The sequence below is a fragment of the Citrus sinensis genome, chromosome 9, assembly GCF_022201045.2.
Source record: "Citrus sinensis cultivar Valencia sweet orange chromosome 9, DVS_A1.0, whole genome shotgun sequence".
Classification (NCBI taxonomy): domain Eukaryota; kingdom Viridiplantae; phylum Streptophyta; class Magnoliopsida; order Sapindales; family Rutaceae; genus Citrus; species Citrus sinensis.
This window is the reverse complement of record NC_068564.1, coordinates 25,362,496-25,383,899: the sequence shown is the minus strand read 5'-3', so window position 1 is coordinate 25,383,899 and position 21,404 is coordinate 25,362,496. Positions and strand designations below refer to the sequence as shown.

The window sequence follows — 21,404 nt, the reverse complement described above, 5'->3', positions numbered from 1 at the left end:
CTAATATACCTCTAAGCCTCTAAAAGTCTCAATCACCTCCAATACCTTAACAAATATAAGATATAACTATTAATAACTTATCCTAAGAATCTGATTGTCTAATTCATACCCGTACTATTCTGAATCTTAGAATTTTAACTCTTAATATAAAAATCAAAATGACATAATATTATATATAACCATTCTAGACATCCATGGGTACCTCATATAAAATTTCTAAGAGGATCCGATACCAAAAACATTTTCAAAGCTATTTATTTCTTGACAAATTCAAAACTGTTTCACCGTATTTTAACCGAACAGAACGTATTCTGAGAATTTTATAAACTTAGATACTAATCAGAAAATTATGAAATTAAAACTGGGAATACTAGACACATGTAGAAACTCCTATATAAAAGTTAAGAATGTTTAGAGTTCATTTAATAGTACAAATAAGTTTATGAATCTTATTGCCTTGTTGGAATCACAGTTTTCCAGTGTATTAGTGTTCGATTCAACATTCCATATAAAATTGAAAACAAAGTCAAATCTTATGAAATAAAATTTAATCAATAACTCCTACATGTCTAGTTTTCAGAAACATAAAGTTCTTAAGAAAAATCATTCAGAAAATATATGTTTAAATTTGAGATACTCATATTGTCCAGAATTTGTCCAGTGTGCTTAATACACCAAGGGTTGATTATTAAAACCCACAATAAATCAAAACCCTAAAAAAAAATTAAACGCACCTTAAATCATGTATTATAATCTGTATCAATCTAAAATCATACTAATATAAACCCTAAATAGAGTGATTAGAAATCTCATGGAGAATAAAGAGAGTAAACTTACCAATTGCTTTGATTCTCTCCTAAACAAATGTTTTAATTTCTAGCTTGGATTGAAAATCGAAAGGGGGTTAGGGGGTAGTTATAGGATTCCTTAAGGCTAATAGATGACTAGGATTTTACCATCACAACTCTTGATTAATGGTTGAAATTATCCTTCATAAATACCTTACTAGTTTCTAGAATTCTTATCTAGCTCTACAACTTTCTTATGTCAACACTTATGTCATAGATTATGGCATTATTACCTAGTCATTGCATCATCACTTGTGTCATTACTACCCTTAAAATTAAATATTATATATTATTAATATTATTTTAATACTTAAAGGGGCTTGTTAGCTCAAAATGAATTCTACTATATTTAGGTGAGATAATTGAACATTACAAGATTCCTCTTGAACTAAAGGAAGTTTGCACTATCATGATTGCTATAGCATTTTTAGTAACATCAGTTCGTGTGGAGACGATCTTGAATATTCATCACTTTATTACTTATTGTGTACACTTGCACATTGACATCAATAGCAATTGAGTAGAAATAACCAACACTTATCTTAATAGTTATGTTGATTTTGATGATCTATATATTGCCATTATGTACTTATGCTTTGATTAAGTTTTGATGATAAATAATGTGCTTTGACGATTACATTGTATTTGATGAAGTTCGATCTTATGCGATCTGATTGACACTAGAAAGTGTATATTTAATAAGGATAAAATTATTAGTTTTTCACTTATTGTGTCAATTAATGCGTTCATTATTTTTAAGTTCTTTTAATACTCCCCAAATATATTTTATGTTAAATTAATTCGTAATTTGTTAATTTTTATCTTGTAAATATTTTTCAGGAATAAAGATGAAATTGTAATTGAAAGCGGGAACAAAAAAGAACTACTAGAACACAATTGAAGATATGTAATAATAAATAATAGATAAAATAAAAAATAAAAAAATAAAAAAAGAACAAAAGCATGTTGGTGATGATCAGGAGGCCATCACGCCTCCTGACCATCACACAATTCAATATATATATATATATATATATATATATATATATATATATATATATATATATATATATAATATTAAATTAAATTAAAATATTAATATTAGTAAAATAAAAGAAAAGAAGACGATTCCCTTGCCTATAAAAGGCAAGGGGATGCAACCCAGAAGGAGGGAGAGCCAATTTGAGAGATAATTTTGAGAGCTGAAGCCGAGACTGAAGATTTTCTTTCTTTCCTTATTTCTTTTCTTTCCTTGTTTCTGTTTGTATCAATTTTCTTTATAATATATTTCAAAAAGTTATCAAATAAAAAGAGTGTTATGTTTTCTTTCAATATGAGTAGATAATTTTATTAAGCTGAGGTGAATGGTGAAGCTCAATGTTTCAAACTATTAATTATTATTATTTTCTGAAAGGAGTTTTTTTTAATTCTTTTCTAATTGTTTTATATCATGTTAATTTATAAATCTCACTGGATTTTATGGTATTTTGACATAATGTCGACACATTAATATAGTGTGACACATTAGGTATTTTATTCTATATTTATCCACATACATAGAATTAAATGATATAATAATCAATTGGTAAAAGTGAGACAAAATATAAATGAGAGAGTATTAAAATTATAGTTTGAATATAGAGAGTGGATCCTAAACCTTAGCTTATTTTTAAATTGATTTCAAATAATTTTTTTCCTATAATTAATTTTTTTAGTTTTACTAGATTTAAAACTCCCCGTGATTTGACCACGGTCTCACCGGGTTATATTATAACTAGACACTCTTATACTTGAGAGTAATATACTTTTGAGTCGTGTCAAGTTTTTGGCGCCGTTGCCGGGGAGTTTTTTAAATTTGGTATTAGTTTGTCTTTACTTTATTTTTATTTTATTTTAATATTTTTTTGTTTTGTCATTACCTTCTTTCTGTAATTCTATTTTATTCTCTTTTTATAAAACTTCAGTTAGCACTCCTCTTCTTTTGAAACCTTAACATTATCTATAAAATTTGTGAGAAACTTCATCTTAGCCTAAAAACCCTTGCAAATCAGTCCCCAAATCAAATTTATTTCTTTAAATTTCTGCAATTTACTTTCCGCATTTATTTTAAATGGTTGGTTCTACCGCCTAACTGTTATTTAAATTTTGTTAATTTATGTATTTTATTCATATGGTCGGTTTTACCGCATAGCATTTTAATTTCAGTTTATTTATTTTTGTGCATTAATTTATTTAATTTTATGTTTTATTATATGGCTGGTTTTAAAATACCACCTAAACTGTTTCTTTTAATGGCTGGTTTCACCGCCTAATTTATTTATTTATTTTTCAGTTTGTTTATTTTTATGTAATTTTCATTTAGCATTTTTGCATCATTAGTTTAGCACGCATCATTAGCATTGCATGCGTCGTTGGTCTCGTATAAATAATGGTAGATTAATTAGAAAATCACCTTCACCACCCTTAAATATTGATGTGAATCCCATAATGAAACTTTCAATCCCACACTTAATTTGTAGTTTCAACTTCCCAAGAAAGTTCTAAACAGATTTAAGACAAACAAAACCTTGACCCAATGCTTAAGACAACATGAACCAAAGGTATAGAGAATGGTATTGACGCCACACTCAAGAAATAGATGAGAAGGTGAGTGATAAGTTTAAATTTAGAACGCCACAAGAATGCAAATTCTTGATAAGTTCACTAGTTCTCAAAAGAACCAAAGAAAGAATAATCTTTCAAATTCAAATAACATTAATCTCTAATATCATTACATAGCAAGGTTGCTGAATTTTAATAGGCTAAAAGAAACCCAAGATCCTAAAAATACAAATGGAAACATTGGAACAACCCTCCAAGTAGGTTTGTCAAAGGATGTTTCAAAAGTGTTCACCAACCCACCATAATTAATGTTATCTTTGACAAACTTAATACTAGCCTACTATAATTAATGTTATCATTGACAAACTTAATGTTAGCCCACCATCATTGATGGTAGACTTACCTTACACATTGACAAACTTGAAACAAAATAAACAAATGAAGTTGGAAAACAAAGGAGTCGTTGAAAATCCCAAGTCTGCACAAGCTGTAATGAATTGGTCATAACTCCTTCTAGAGAACTCCAAATCCAGCACTGTAAAATTTATTGGAAAGCTAACTTAATTATATTTCCAACGGTATATAGCTTGTACGTTACTTCTGGCTCAATCAATATAGTTTTTATTCCGAATTTGATCTTTCTGCATTTGATACAAATTGTGTATTTGGCTGCCCAATAACTTGAATAATGCCCACAATGCCTTGTCTTCTCTTCAAGCCCAATTCATGATGTCTTGCATCTTGAATTGCATTTTCAATCCATATTTTCTCAATTAATCCATTTAAAGTAGCTTGCATCTTTTTGGCTCTTGCTCTTGTAATTGGGCCTCCATGAATGTGCAAAGGATCACTTGAAGTTTTAATGGTATTCCCTTGATGGTTCTCATCAGGCTGACATAAGAGTTGAAAATTTTTCGGAGCACGAAAATGACCAAGCCTTGCAAAATCTTCATGAACAACCTAAGACCCTTAGAGACTTCATGCATCCTACTAGAACAGGGTCACCATCATGCATAATTTTCCCTCATGCTGCATCATGTTTTAATTTCAAGCCTGGTATCATTCAACTTTTGCCTACCTTTCATGGTTTTGAGTCTGAAAATCCATATTTGCATTTAAGGGAATTTGAGGAAGTCTGTAATACTTGTACTAATCAAAATTGTAGCATGAATATAATCAGGCTTAAGTTTTTTCCTTTCTCACTTAAGGATAAAGCTAAAACTTGGCTACAAAATCTTAGGTCAGAATCCATCAGAATTTGGGATGAAATGCAAGCACAATTTTTGAAAAAAAATTCTTCCCACCCCACAAAATAAATTCATTCAAAAGAAAAATCATCACTTTCACTCAAAAACCAGGAGATCTACTAATGTTAGAATAGGTTTAAAGAACTACTTAACATTTGCCCACATCACGGTTTTGAAATATGGAGATTAATGTCTTATTTCTACGATGGATTAACATCCCAAGGTAGACAAGTCATTGAAATGATGTGTAATTGTGAGTTTAAAGATAAAAGTCCTGAAGATGCATTAGACTATCTTGACTATATAGCAGAAAATGCACAACACTGGGATACAGTTGGTTCTTATGAGTCGTCAAGTAAACCCCAGTCATCTTCATCTGGTGGAGGCATGCATAACCTTAGGGAAGACCATGATTTTCAAGCCAAATTTGCATCATTAGCTAGAAAAGTTGAAGCATTAGAGTCGAAAAAAAAATGATCATGTAAAGTCTGTTCAAAATATTTCATGTTATTTTTGCGATTCTACTGACCATTCTATGCAGGACTGTCCAGCTTTACCAGCTCTGAGAGAAAGTCTGCATGAATAAGTAAATGTCGTTGACAATTTCAAAAGGCCAAATCCAAATCCATACTCCCAAACTTACAAGCTTGGTTGGAGAAACCACCCAAATTTCAGTTGGAGAAATGATAATCATGCACAACCTTCACAATCAGTTCCTCCACATCAAAATTTTCAAAACTCCCAGAGTTACCCACCTATGTCCCACCACCAAGAAAAACTATGGAAGACACATTGCATTCGTTTATTGAAAAACAAGAGTCGATCAATAACCAAACGATGTAAACCTTAGCCAATTTGACAGAAACTATCTCCAAACTTACATCTGCTCTAACCATACATGGAAAAGAAAAGTTTCCTGCTCAACCTGAACCAAACCCCAAGAGTCAACAATATCCTCAAATGGGAAATTTAGGAAACCAAAATATGAGTCAAGTCAAATTGGTTATAACACTTCGTGGTGGTAAAGTAGTCGAAAAACACATTGTGGACCCTCGTGAAACTAGTAAAGATTCAATTTCAGAAAATAGGAAAGAGTCTGTCGAACCTTTAAACCATGAAGAAATAACCAACTCTCCTTTTGTACCCCCATTTCCTCAAGCACTGATCAAGCCAAAGAAATCAAACCACAGTCTAGAAATTTATGAAGTTTTTAAACAAGTTAAGGTCAACATTCCTTTGTTGGATGTCATTAAACAGGTGCCTTCTTATGCTAAATTTCTAAAAGATCTGTGCACAGTAAAAATGAAACATAAGGTGCAAAAGAGAGCTTTTCTAGCAGAACAGGTAAGTTCCATCCTCTCAACCAATAGTGCTTTGAAATACAAGGATCTTGGTTATCCAACTATTTCTTGCACTATTGGGGATCATAAAATTAGACATGCTTTACTTCATCTTGGTGCTAGTGTTAATGAATGCTAATGAATGCAAACAAATTCCTGTTATTTTGGGTCGACCATTTTTAGCTACTGCTAATGCTTTGATAAATTGCAGGAATGAATTAATGAATTTATCTTTTGGCAACATGACAATGAAACTCAATGTGTTCAACATGTGTAAACAACCTCACCACCAAGAAGATGATGATAATGAGAATGAGGGAATTGATCTCATCGAGCAAATCATTGATGAACACATTCAGGATGAGAGTTTTACAAACTCTGTGAAAATTTGTTTTGCTGGTTCTTTTGAATCAAGTAAAGAATTAGATTGTGGTACTGCTAACACATGCCTTACACTTGATTTTATGCAGCTACATATAGGTGACGATAACCAATCGAACTTTGAAGATACATTGTAACCTGAAGAACCAAACGAAGAGGAAGCACCAGAGCTCGAATTAAAGCCCTTGCCAAAAGAATTTAAGCATGCCTATCTTGGAGAGCAGCAGATATATCCGGTGGTAATTTCTTCTCAGCTCATGCATGATCAAGAAGGTAAGTTGTTATCTGTACTAAAAAGACATAAAACTGCATTTGGTTGGACCTTAAAAGACATAAAAGGCATTAGTATTTTAATTTGCACACACCGAATACACTTAGAGGGAAATGCCAAAACAACCCGTCAACCACAAAGAATACGAAACCCTCATATGAAAGAAGTGGTAAAGAATGAGGTCCTTAAACTACTGGATGTAGAAATTATCTACCATATCTTTGATAGTAAATGGATAAGTCCAACTCAAGTAGTACCAAAGAAATCTGGAATAATTGTTGTAAAAAATGAAAAAGGTGAACTAATCCCAACACGAATTCCATCTAGTTGGCGCATGTGCATTGATTACAGAAAATTAAATGATGCCACTAGAAAAGATCATTTTCCCCTTCTATTTCTAGACCAAATTCTCGAAAGAGTAGCTGGACATCCCTACTACTGCTTTCTTGCTGGTTACTCTGGCTATTATCAAATCCATATAGCCTTAGAAGACCAAGAAAAGACCACATTCACATGCCCATTCGGAACATTTGCATTTAGGAGAATGCCTTTTGGACTTTGTAATGCTCCCGTAACATTCCAAAGGTGCATGCTAAGCATTTTTAGTGACATGGTTGAAAATTGTCTAGAGGTTTTTATGGATGATTTAACTATATTTGGTAATTCTTTTGATACATGTCTTGATAATCTAGAAAAAGTTTTGGAAAGGTGCAAAGAAAAATGACTAGTTTTAAATTGGGAAAAATGCCATTTCATGACCACTTCTAGAATTGTCTTAGGCCATATTGTGTCTTCAAAAGGAATCAAAGTTGATAAAGCCAAAGTTGAAGTCATTTCGAAATTACCCTCACCAAAGACAATTAGAGAAGTCCGTTCTTTTTTAGGACGTGCAAGATTTTATAGGAGGTTTATAAAAGACTTTAGTGCCTTATCTAGACCAATTTGTAACCTCCTAATAAAAGACACACAATTTGAATGGACTAATGATTGTCAACAAGCTTTTGAAAAACTAACTACTATTTTGACATCAGCCCCAATAATATAACCCCCTGATTGGTCTTTGCCTTTTGAGCTAATGTGTGATGCTAGTGATTATGCAGTTGGCACTGTTCTGGGTCAAAAAAAGGAAGGTAAGCCCTCTGTCATCTATTATGCAAGTAGAACTTTGAATAGTGCTCAAATGAATTACATTACAACTGAGAAAGAACTACTTGCTTTAATATTTGCATTGGATAAATTTCATTAGTATTTAATTGGTTCATCTACTATTGTTTATTCTGATCATGCTGTTGTGAGATATTTAATGTCAAAACAGAATGCCAAACCAAGGTTGATACGATGGATCTTGCTACTTCAAGAATTTAATTTGACAATCAAGGATAAAAAGGGCGCTGAAAATATTATTGCAGATTATCTTTCAAGACTTACAAATGAGTCTTCAATTGAAACAAGACCCATCAATGATTGCTTCCCTGATGAATTTTTGTTTTCTATAAACAAAATGCCTTGGTATGCTAATATTGTTAATTATCTCGCAACATGTGAAATGCCATGTGAATGGAGTTCCCAAGACAAGAAGAAATTCTTAACAGAAGTAAAAAGCTTTCACTGGGATGAACCATACCTGTTCAAGTACTGCTCCGATCAAATTTCTTAAAGATGCATACCAGACGACGAGGTAAGTAGATTCATTCAATTTTGTCATTTTGAAGCATGCGGTCGCCAGTTTTCTTCAAAAAAGACAATTGCAAAAATATTGTAGTGTGAATTTTATTGGCCTACATTATTTAAAGATTCACATGCATTCTGTAAAATGTGTAAGAATTGTCAAATGGTAGGGTCTATTTCAAAGCGAAACATGATGCCTTTAAACCCCATCCTTGTCATTGAAATATTTGATTGTTGGGGAATTGATTTTATGGGCCTTTTTCCATCATCATTTGGATTTGTATACATTTTGGTTGCTGTTGATTATGTTTCAAAATAGATCGAGGCGATTCCTTGTCGGCACTATGATCACAAGATTGTGATCCGCTTTTTAAAAGAAAATATTTTGATCAGATTTGGAATACTTCGAGCCATTATCAGTGATGGAGGTAAGCATTTTTGTAATAAGTCATTTGAGTCCTTAATGAAGAAATATGGAATTATACATAAGGTTGCTACCCCTTATCACCCTCAAACAAGTGGTCAAGTTGAATTAGCAAATAGGGAGATAAAATAAATTTTAGAAAAGATAGTTAATCCAAATCGTAAAGATTGGTCTCTTCCACTAATTGATGCACTTTGGGCATATCGTACTGCTTTTAAAACATCTTTAGGAATATCACCCTATCGGCTTGTTTATGGAAAATCTTGCCACTTACCAGTAGAACTTGAACATAAATCATTTTGGGCCATTAAAGCTTTTAATTTAAATCTTGATGATGGTGGCAATGTGCGTAAATTGCAAATAAATGAACTTGAGGAATTAAGGAATGATGCATATGAGAATTCCAGAATTATTAAGGTAAGAACTAAATTTTTTCATAACAAAAGAATTTTTCGAAAAATATTTGAAATTGGTCAAAAAGTGTTGCTTTATAATTCTCGTCTTCATTTATTTCCAAGGAAGTTAAAGTGAAAGTGGATTGGTCCATTTGTTGTAAAAAATGTGTATCCATATGGAGTCGTAGAAATTGAGAATCGAAAAGATGGTGTCACATTTAAAGTTAATGGCCAAAGATTGAAACCATATCTGGAATACCAACCACATGAAACAGATACCGAAATCCATTTGAGAGACCCACCAAAATTTTGATTAAGCCTTTTCATTTTAACGTTTTGTGAATTTGATTTACTGTTACTTTATCGTTTGAATTATTTGATTTTTTTTCTTTTTCCTTTTCCCTATGTCTTGAATGGAGTGCATTGCATTGTTTTAATTGTGTGTAGTTTGACAATTGTGATTTAGCTCACCAAATTTTTCTACTTGTCATGAGTACATCCATGAGAAATTTCCTTTTCGATCATCTTAAAATGCTTTTTCATGTAAAATTTCACTTGAGAAAATTGCTCCAATTTTGTAAATTACATCCCATTTGGGATCTGCAATCACCAGAGTTAGTATCTCACGCGAAAAATCTAGAAAGACAACTTAAGGAAATAGAGGATGGTATTTATAATCTGCAATTAGAACTGGATTCAATAAAAGGACGAATGTGAGTTATATTCCTTCTGTGTTTTTTTTTTAAATTTTGTTGTTCTTTTTCACTTTTGATTTGATTTTGCAGATTTGATTTGTTTTGTTTTGATTCACTCTCCCGTATAAATGGCGGATAACGGTACTCCATGACTTTTTAAATCGGTATTCTCAGTTTCCCACAATAACTGAAACCTCAATGTCAAGCATGGAAGAAATACAACAAAATTCGCATCAACATTTTCCTTCTGTCCCTCAAAATGCTCTTAAGAAGATTTACAAAGCTCGTTGTGAACGACTGCGTTTGTTAATGATTAATGGGATTCCTACTGACATTCGCTGGTTAATTGAAGCAAAGGTCTGATTGGCAGGTGAGTTTTCTGATCCATTCATTTCCTACATGCCTGGTTTTGGTAAAAGTACATTTGCTAAGAAAAGAAGAGCTAAGCGACTTGGCTCTGAATGTTCTCACTGTGTAAGACTTGCTTGCAAAAATCCATGTTGTAAAGCTTTAGGAATGATTTCTGTAAATCGTGAAAATAAAATCAAATTCGTTAAGGATGGCATGAGTAAAGAATAGTTGGATGATATCTTACGATCTCTTGAGACGCATTCGAGCGGATATGCTCAGCGTAAAATTCAAAATTTGTGGAAGTTGTTCCAAAAGGAAACTTGATGGGAAGTCTATCCTCGACCCATAGAGGGCATTCAAGCCGTTACTGGACCTAAAACTAGAAGATGATGTTAGCCACAATCACAACTACCAGTAAATATCCTTTTATTTTACTGTTCTTTTATCTTTTGCATTATTATTATTATTGTGTGTTTTTTTCTTTTTATATCTAATCACTGTTTGTTTTTTCTTTTCACTGTTTTCCTTTAAATTATTAAGCTAAAAGCTTCACGCGTCATTTGAGAAATACAATGTTGTGCAAATTTTATTGAACTCGCAAGTGCACGAATCTATTGTAGTATAAATCAATAGTGACGAGTGTCGATCCCACGAGTAGGTGGATTTTAATTGTATGTAGAATTAATTTTGTAAATAGGTGATTGGATTTGTGGTGGAAATGATTTGGAATATGCTAAAACTTAAATTAAAATGGCGAGAATAAATTCTAAAATGGTAATTGAAATGACGAGAATAAATTGAAGAGAATTCTATTGAAATAACGTACTTGGGTACCTGGATCCGTATCAATATGCATCATGGGCTAAATAATCCTTATTAATGCCAATTAAATGATGAGGGGGGAATCCACACCTCATGAACAACGCTCTAATCAATATGGTGCTAAGGGTTTATCGTGCCAAATAATAATAACCTTGTACTAGGGTGCCGATGAAACCAAGGCGGTATCTAGACAAGATTATTATTATTTGTCGACGAGAAGTCAAAACATCCACAAAAACTAGAGGGGAAAAGAAAATAAATTTACCAAATGAAGCCCAGGACACATGTTGAGACTTCACCTTCAATCCAAGCTTGAAAGAAAATTAGCCACTCATAATTGAACTAAGGGCAAAATGAGAATTTATTAAAATACGTAGAAAATACAAGATGAAGAAGGAATTATAGAAAATTGAGCCAAAAAATGGATTCAGAGATGCCAAATTAGGGGGGAGAGGTCCCTTTTTTATATACACATCGAGTAAATCATGGTCATCGGATTAAAAACAGTTTGGACGCTCAGGATTGTGCCACGTCATCAGTCAACAGTACGCGTGAACAGTAAGCGGTTTGGTTGAAAATAATCCCATGTGTTGCATGTACTGTACGTGCGTTTCTTGGTCCACTAATATGCTGCCACGTCACCATCAATAGTGCATAAGAATTTTAGTCTAATAGGATCATGACACCTCATCAGTTAATGCCACATCATCGATCCGTCTATGTGAACAGTGTCGTGAATAGTAGCGTAGACAGTACCGTATATGTGAATAGTATCATACATGTGAATAGTGCCATTTTTCCGTTTATGCTCCTCCTAAGGTTTTCGACCGTCCTGAGTTAAAAAATGATGTTCATTTTACCGTTTGATTTCTCGTTTATTGTGAAATGACTATGATGCCCCTAAAATACATAAAATACTTAATTAAAATAAAACACACATAATTAAATTACAAGAACTTTAAATACATAAAAGTAAGGGTTGTTAGTAAGACTTGAAATGTAAAATGATGATTTTCTCCTTTATAAATATACATTTTCTAACACTCAGCACACACCACCCCATTTATAGATGTATATCATTATGTCCGTCACTGAGATCCTTAAATTGGAACTTCTTTTCAAGCACTCACAAATTGTTTATTTTTAGAATTGTTCTAATGGCAACAACTTCAAACAGTCAACTTAAAAATATTTGTGATTTCGTTATGGAAAGTATAAGGAGTTCGTTCAGGCAGCCATAGATCTTGGTCGTGCTATAGCAGAGAGGAAACTACATCTTGTATATGGAGGAGGTGACCGAGGGTTATCAAAGCTTGTCTCTGAAGCTGCTTTCGTTCGAGGAAGTCAAGTGCTAGGCATCATTCCAAAAGCCTTAAAACCTTTAGAATGTCTACCAGACTCACCAACTGGAAAAGAGTTAGTTATCTCAGGTATGCAAGAAAGAATATCTGAAATATTGAATCATGCTGATGCTTTTATTTTCTTGCTAGGAGACCTTGTAACTTTGGAGGCGCTAATTACATTTACTTCTTGGGCCCATTTGAATATCCATTAAAAATCCATCGGTTTGTTAAATGTTAATAACTTTTATGATGGCTTAATAACATTTCTTAATCATGCAATAAAAAATTATTTCATTCCATCCTCAGCAAAAAAACTCTTCATTTGTGCTCCTACTGCTAATGAGTTACTTGATCTTTTGCAAGCTTACAAACCAGAGCCAGATCCCATGACTTTAGCGTTGGATTGGGCAACTGATGACGATGGCAGTAACTCTCGTAAAAAGTGTAAATTAGATTAACTCTCTGTCTGTAAATATTTCTAGCAGTGGCTAGGTGATATCTTTTAAACTCTAATCCTTTCTTTAGACATTGAGGACAATGTCTCCTTCAGGTTTGGGGGAGGGAATGATTGATAATCGTGAATAATCGTGAAATGTCTCAGTCCTAGTGATGTTTTTTACTAATTTTTGTTGTAAAGACTAAATTTGGATAAAATTTTGAGTCGAAAATGGTAGAATATAGAATGTAGTGTCTCTAGAAATGCATCTTTTTAACTTTTGTGTTTTCTTAAAAAAAAAATGTTTCTAACTTTTTGTTTTCATTCTTTTTCTCTTTTTCTCTTAATCATTTACTTAATTTTCTGCAATTAGTTCCAATTTTTTAGTGTTTTCTTAAAAAAAAAATTTCTTTTTTGGTGTGATCTTTTAACATTGGATAACATGATTTTCAAATTTTGGTATTCGTATTATCTTTGGCCTTGAGTTATGTTACACTATGTTTTTCTCTTTGTATGTTGAAACGTAAATTGAGAAATTAAATTAGTGAAATTTATTAAGCCATTTGGAGGAATGTACATGTTATGAAAAGATCAAGTGAGTTTTTAAGCCTATTATCCTTGGAGAGTAGCCTTGTTTGCCTATACAACTTCACAATTTATTGTACAAGATCTCAATATTTTCTTAAAAAAAAAAAGTTTGTGCAGACGCATCTAAAAGTCCATTGAACTAGTGGATATGAAAAATTATATAGAACCCTAAAAGATGACATAAAGTCATCTTTGATCCGTTGAGCCTTTCTAGCCAACCCTATTATAAAGAATCCATAGTTAACTCTTTTGAGCCTTTGAAAAAAAAAAAAAACTTTTTCTTTGGTAACCTATCATATTTTCCTACTCCAATGAGGAGTATCACCTTATGTTTTATGTTTTCCATCACTCAATTATGTTTAAAAATAGGGATGATTATGTATTCCTAATAATGGTGCTATAAAAAAAAAGATGATATGTCTATATCAATTAATAAACAATAAAAAAAGAGAAAAACAAAATCCAAGAAAAAAAAGCACCTTATAATCTCTAAAAAGTCCCCTATTTTTCAAACATAGATTTTTGTTTTCCCTATTACCGTTTTTGTTAGCCATAACCCTAGCCTACGTTACGTCCTAATAAAAGTTCTTCTCGATTTTTGGGAACTATAGTCTGAAGTAAAGTTGGTGATATGGACTAAAAGATGTGGTGATGCATAAAAATAAAAATAAATTTTGCTAGTAATTCATTACACTTGAGATCATTTAATTTCTATACTGTGAGCATTATTTTTTTTTTATCTTGGTGAGAGTGTATGATATTGTTTTATTATTTTTTTTCAAATCAACTTTTTTTTTTAGAGTGACAAATTAATTTGGAGTATATCTTCTTTTGAGAGATTCACTCTTAATCGTGAGATTTTGGGGTTTGGTGTATCATTCTTAAAAGTGGCTTGATTAATGTAGCTCTGATGATTGATCATTTTACAGGATTTTACTGAACTGTTTTGAGCGGGTGTGATATTCTTTAGGCTGAAAATAATGCTTATACTTTTATTTGATTGTTGTCATTAATCTGATGAAAGAAGTAAACACAATTTTTCAAAAAAAAAAAGATTTTCAATTTAGTTTTGAAATTTCTCTAAATTTTTATCACTTAAATTGCTAGGGCCTAGTAATAAGTTGGTTGGGGGGTGTGATTGACACTAGAAAATGTACATTTAATAAGGATAAAATTATTAGTTTTTTACTTATTGTATCGATTAATGCGTTTATTATTTCTAAATTCTTTTAATACTCCCCAAATATATTTTATGTTAAATTAATTCGTAATTTGTTAATTTTTATCTTGTAAATATTTTTCAGGAATAAAGATGGAATTGGAATTGAAAGGGGGAACAAAGAAGAACTACTGGAACACAATTGAAGAGATGTAATAATAAATAAAAAATAAAATAAAAAATAAAAAAAGAACAAAAGCATGTTGGTGATGGTCAGGAGGCCATCACGCCTCCTGACCATCACACAATTCAATATATATATATATATATATAATGTAATATAATATAAAATTAAAATAAAATATTAATATTAGTAAAATAAAAGAAAAGAAGACGATTCCCTTGCCTATAAAAGGCAAGGGGATGCAAGCCAAAAGGAGGGAGAGCCAATTTGAGAGATAATTTTGAGAGCTGAAACCGAGATTGAAGATTTTCTTTCTTTTCTTGTTTCTTTTCTTTCCTTGTTTCCGTTTGTATCAATTTTCTATGTAATATATTTCAAAAAGTCATCAAATAAAAAGAGTGTTGTGTTTTCTTTCAATATGAGTAGCTAATTTTATTAAGCTGAGGTGAATGGTGAAGTTCAATGTTTCAAACTATTAATTATTATTATTTTCTGAAAGGAGTTTTTTTAATTCTTTTTTAATTGTTTTATATCATGTTAATTTATAAATCTCACTGGATTTTATGGTATTTTGACATAATATCGACACATTAATATAGTGTGGCACATTAGGTACTTTATTCTATATTTATCCACATACATAGAATTAAATGATATAATAATCAATTGGTAAAAGTGAGTCAAAATATAAATGAGAGAATATTAAAATTATAGTTTGAATACAGAGAGTGGATCCTAAACCTTAGCTTATTTTTAAATTGATTTCAAATAATTTCTTTTCCCCACAATTAATTTTCTTAGTTTTACTAGATTTAAAACTCCCTGTGATTTGACCCCGGTCTCACCGGGTTATATTATAACTAGACACTCTTATACTTGAGAGTAATACACTTTTGAGTTGTGTCACGATCTATGATTGGTAATAGATACATTTTTTTGTAATTTATTGATGTATTGTTAAATATGCATTACTTGCTTTAAATGATATTGAAAGGGGGAGAAATAAATATACTTTGAAATTTTTAAGCATATGAGATTTTTTTTTAAGTTATATTGAAATGTCACATTAGATATTTGATGAGTTTAGTTGTCTTGATTTTTAAAATGTGATTAGTAATTATGGAGCTTGGATAATTGATAATATGCTCTTATGACTTTTGCATGCCTTACTTAGTCTTTTACTTGTTTTCGTGATTATTGTTAGAGGGAGTTGTCTTAGCAACTCTACTTATTTCTTGTTGCTTCTATTTTGGATAATATGCATTTTGAACATTTTTGTTGTCCAAAGGGGGAGACAAAGTGATATACCATTTTGATGATGTCAAAAGGGGAGAATAACATGCACTTTGAGTATTCTTTTGATGGTTGATATGTGATTATAGTGATGATTTTGAGATATGATGATGATTTGATTACATGATTGTTTTATATGATGATTTAATGTTATGAGTTGCTTATTTAGTAATTGATGGAATAATGGTTCATGATCTTTTTTTATGGTTAATGAATTGTATGATGATTTGTGTATCGAATTGGTTTGTATGGTGATTTATGATAACTTGGGAATGATATTATTAAACTTGTATTTGAGGTTAAGCTTGTTGTTAGCGGGAGATTCTATCGAAATTTCTATTTGGACAACATGGGTAACAAATTTGCTACTATTTTTCTTTTTGATGATGAAGGGAGAGAAGAATACATGTATCCAAATTTATTAATTTAACTAATTGGCAAATGGTTTAAACTTATAATATACTCAATGAGAGCTTACATTTAGGGGGAGAAATTTGTGGAATCATTCTTTAAATACATGAAAGGTTTGTCATCATAAAAAATGGGGAGGTTGTTAACATATAAGTATCCACAATATTGATTTTGATGATAACAAATAAGATTAAGAATGATTAAGCTTTCAAAATCTCAAATTATTTTTCATACATTTTAAATAAATCATTATTTTCATAATATAAAGGTTTTATACTTAATGGAAAAATGATTTTATAAAATTGGTTATTTTCAAGTTAATGGTCTAATTTGAAAAAGTTTTGAGAACTTCGAAATCAACAAGTATTGTTTTGAAACTCTAGAAATAGACATATTTGTAAAGATTTATGAAGAGTTGAGCTATAGTATAACTATAGAAGGTTTTGAGTCAAAACTATAATTTTAGAAAATAATTTTATTATAGCAATCACTGTAGTAAATGGCTAATTGTTTATGAGAAAACGGCTAATCGACATTGAACAAAATTAGAGTTTAGTTTCTGGAAACTAAGGTGATCCGACAATTTGAATTTTTAGTCCAATGGTAACTTGCCTAAGTCAGAACAGCTATCTGACTTCGTGTAGAAAGTCAAAAATAGCTAATTTTCAACTCCAACTATAAAAAGGCTACATTAGATCCAAAATTAAGAAAAGAATCCAATGAATACCAAAGAGCTTATTTTTTAGAATACAATATTTCTTGAGCTTTACTTTGTTTTATCCACATGTACCAATACATCTTCAATCTCGCCCGCTGGATAGACTTGAGATTTGTCAGCAAGTTGTAAAGTTATTATTGTTGGTTTAATATTTCCAACTCTTAATTATTTAAACATTAATGAGAAGTTAGCCCCCAAATCACAGACTGCCTTACCACTGTATTTAGTTTCTACAGAGCATGGGATTGTAAAACTTCTTGGATCTTTTAGTTTCTAAGGGATTTTGTTCCAAAGCCTACGACTTCATTCTTGTGTTAGAGCAAATGTTTCAAACTCTTTAAGTCTTATTTTCCTTGCCAAAATGTCCTTCAAGAATTTCACATAATTTGACATTTATTCTAGAGCTTATATAAAAAGAATATTGATATATAATTGTTTCAAAACTTCCAAGAATTTGTTCAATTGGTTGTCTTGCTTTTGCTTTTGGAATCCTTGTGGAAAGGGTGGTGAATGTCTAAATTGTTATGCTGTAGCAGGCTGTATAAGCTGCAGCAACATCACCAATAGATGTTGAATCACATCTTTTGCAGATGTTGTAACTTGGCTGTTTACACCAGTGGGCTGGAAAGTGTGATGTTGCAGCTCCTCTTTAACTTGTGTTTCTTCTTGGGTTGAAATGAATTCAATTATTCTTTTTAGTACACCATCAGGAATATGAACATCCTTTCTAAACCTCAAGTTAATCACTTTGCAATTCTCTATTTATTTGCTTCTTAGATCTTTTGTGTTGCTAGGGAAACTGCCTTGAGGTTTGTTACTTAATATTGTAGCAAGCTGTCTAATATTATTTTCTAAGTTTCTTAATCAAAGCTTCACAATATATTTCTGTTAGAGTGCAATTTATGCACTAGTTTTGCATTGTTTACTTCCTTTAATATCGATGTTTTACACTTAATAATAGTGATTTATTTTTGTAGGTGCAATTTTATTGATTGATTCTAAAATTGAGCTACAATATGATGTTTGAGGATGATTGTTTTTCGGGAGAAATTATGAGCTTCAGAAGAATTTTGTTGATAAAGCGTGGGCGCGTGCTGTCAACTGAGCACCTGCAGTTTTTATTTTAACGTGTTTTATCTTTTTAGTTATTTTTGTAATTTTGAGTTTAATATTTAGATAATATTTTAGATATTAGTATTTTATTTTTGGTAGAACTCTAGAAGGGAGAAGGGACGTGAAAAACAAGGGAGAGAGATTTTTTAAGAGGAAAAGAAAACTCTAGATCTAAATTTTTCTCTTCTCTCTATGAAGAACTAAACCTATTATCCTGGTTAAATGTTAATAAAGCTTTGATTCATTATTATTATGAGATCTTTCTTATATTTTAATTGTTTTATTACTTTTTGGGTATTTGTTTATTCTCTAAATTATTGTCATGATTATGTTTGTTAATTAGATAATTGGTTACTATTTAATTATCAACTTAATCTATTGTCAATTAAAGGATTCATCATATGAAGATTTTAATGTTTGTGATAAATAGCATAACAGTGCATTATGTCATGAGAATAAACAATCTAATTTAAATGAACCATTGTATGCGTTTGTTGATTAGGATTTGGGTCTCTCTAATTTTTCAGGCTGTCAATTGATTAAATCCTATGATCATATCTAGGGTAGTCTATTGATTAGGGAAATAACCATTGGTCGTACCTTGGTTATTGACTAGTTAAGGAGAGATTGGCTATTAGAGGGTCTTAGTAGTTATAACCGTTCTATTCATAAATAGTAATGATTTATATTTGAATCAATGATCAGTAGTCGAATCAAGCTGAGTTAATTCCTTCAATCAGAGCTTTCCCCAATTTGAATTACAATTTGAATTTGCATTCTTGTTATGTAATTTGATTTTTATTATTGTCAACAATCCCCCCATTTTGCATTTTACATTTTAAAAGGATTTAAATAATTACCGATCTCTGTGGACACGACCTTTCTCAATCACTATACATAATTTATTTAGAGTAGGTATTTATTTTTGTTGGCTTCGACAACCATCAATTTCTTAATCAAAGCTTCAAGAGAATTAAGTTGATCATTGTTGTTGTTTCTTTACCCTTGATTTTTTTGGTAATATTTAGGTGGTTGAGCAAGCTTGTTTTGTCTCTTAGATGCTACAGCATGTTGATTCTAATTGCTCCATGAGAAGTTTAAGTGTTGTCTCCATCCATGATTGTAAGTGCTCGAGTAAGGATTGTTTTGGTTCTATCTATTGATGTTGCTCATATAGTTGACTGAGGCAGGATTTCCAGGACAATTATCAAATAGATGCCTTTCTATGCAATAAACTCAAGATAACTCAACAATTTGGTTGACAGTTGCTGGACTAGTAGTCATAGTCTTCACTATATTTGTTAATGAAGTTATTTGGTTTGATAATGTTGTTAAGATGTCTACATTATGAACTCCTGTTGTTCTTCTTGTTGTAGCTTGTCTGGTAGATGGCCATTGATAGTTGTTATTAACTATTCTTTCCAAACTATCATAAGCCTCATTGTAGGACTTAGATAATAAGGCCTCATTTGCTGAAGCATCTACTATCAATCTAGTGCTTGGGTTGAGACTATTGTAGAAAGTTTCCAACTGAATATAGTAAGGAATACCATGACGAGGACATCTCCTAAATAACTCCTTAAATCTTTCTCATGCATCAAACAAGCTTTCATCTTCAAGTTGATGGAAAGATGTGATCTCATTTCTCAATTTTGCATTCTTAATTGGTAGGAAGTTTTGTTAGCCAAATCATTCCATGTAGTAATCGAGTTAGGTGGTAAAGAGTTCAATAATGCTCTTACTTGATCCATTAGAGAAAATGGGAAAAGTTTGAGTCTCAATGCTTCTTATATTGCTCTAGGAATCTTGAAAGCTTCAATTACTTCTAAAAACAATTTAAAGTGAATGTGAGGATCTTCTTATAGCAGTCTATTGAATTGCCCTATTGTTTTGAAGGATCTGAAACATCACTGGTTTGAACTCAAAATTATTAATTTGCATTTCAAGTCGAACTATTCCAGGATTTATAGTTCGAGGAGTCAACACTGCATAATCTCTTATGGCTCTATCTTTATTGGCTTTGTCTCTATCATTTTCCATGTGGATAATATTGTTGTTCCCTGATTGCCTATAAATGATTTGCCCATTCTACTCTTCTTGACCTCCTTATGCATTGATCTGTTCTATTTGTCCTCGAGGATTCAAGTTCCCCATATCTCGCAAATCATCCATGTCTACAACATTTTTTTAATTCCTATGCTCTTTTCTCAATCTCCTTATAGTTCTTTCCATTTATGGATTAACTTGGAATTCAACAGGTTTGTATTGGCACATGCAAGGGTTACTAGAGCATTTTTGTCACCAAAGTAAACAAATTAAAAGAAGAATAAAAATTGGCATCAATTAAAATTGATTTCACAAATCACAAAAAAAAAAAAATCAATCTTGGCAATTGCGTCAAAAACTTGTTAGGTGATTTTTATTGCTATAGGTGTGAATATGTAAGTGTACACCACAAGTAATATATTGATGAGTATTTAGATTGTCTTCACAGGCATTGATGTTATAGGATTTGCTGCAACAATCTTAGCAATGCAATTTTCATTCTAAAATAAAATTAATTAATTAATATAACTAATGAACTAACTAAATTAAAAGTGCAAACAACAAAACGCAATAAGGAAAACCTTAAGCTAAACACAAGGATAAACTCAATCAGAAATGATTAGTTGAGTGATTAAACTCACTTAATGGTATTAAATAGTTTTCCAATTAAGGCTTTATTGCAGTAGCATCTACTATAACACTGGACAGAATCCCTCATGCATATCAGTTGTTACCTCTTGGATATCATATATCTAAATGCAACCTAATAATGACCAATTCTTACACTAACATTAGGTATAGTATTATGCGTTTTAGATTCTAATAACCCTATAAGGTGAATCCATATTTCTAGTTCTTCACTAATTTTAGACTAAGCATGACCTTATTTAAATCGAGGGTCACTCGACTTGGAAACCTAATCTAAAACCATGTATTACCTTAAATTGTTCCACTAAGCCAGATCTTTTGTAGGCTCCTTCTTGGGTAATATCCATTAAATGGGTAGTCAGGCGAAATAGGGAATTGCAATAAGTAAAATCAAGACAAAATGTTGTAGCAAATTCAGAGCA

General features: G+C 31.4%; 1 non-coding gene across 1 annotated transcript; it reads left to right on the top strand.

The window, feature by feature from the left end:
* Positions 1-19,834: 19,834 nt before the first annotated feature.
* LOC112498021 (small nucleolar RNA R71) lies at positions 19,835-19,941 on the top strand. The gene has a single exon (XR_003065106.1). It is a non-coding gene; the product is annotated as a small nucleolar RNA R71 (small nucleolar RNA).
* The last annotated feature ends 1,463 nt before the right edge of the window (positions 19,942-21,404 follow it).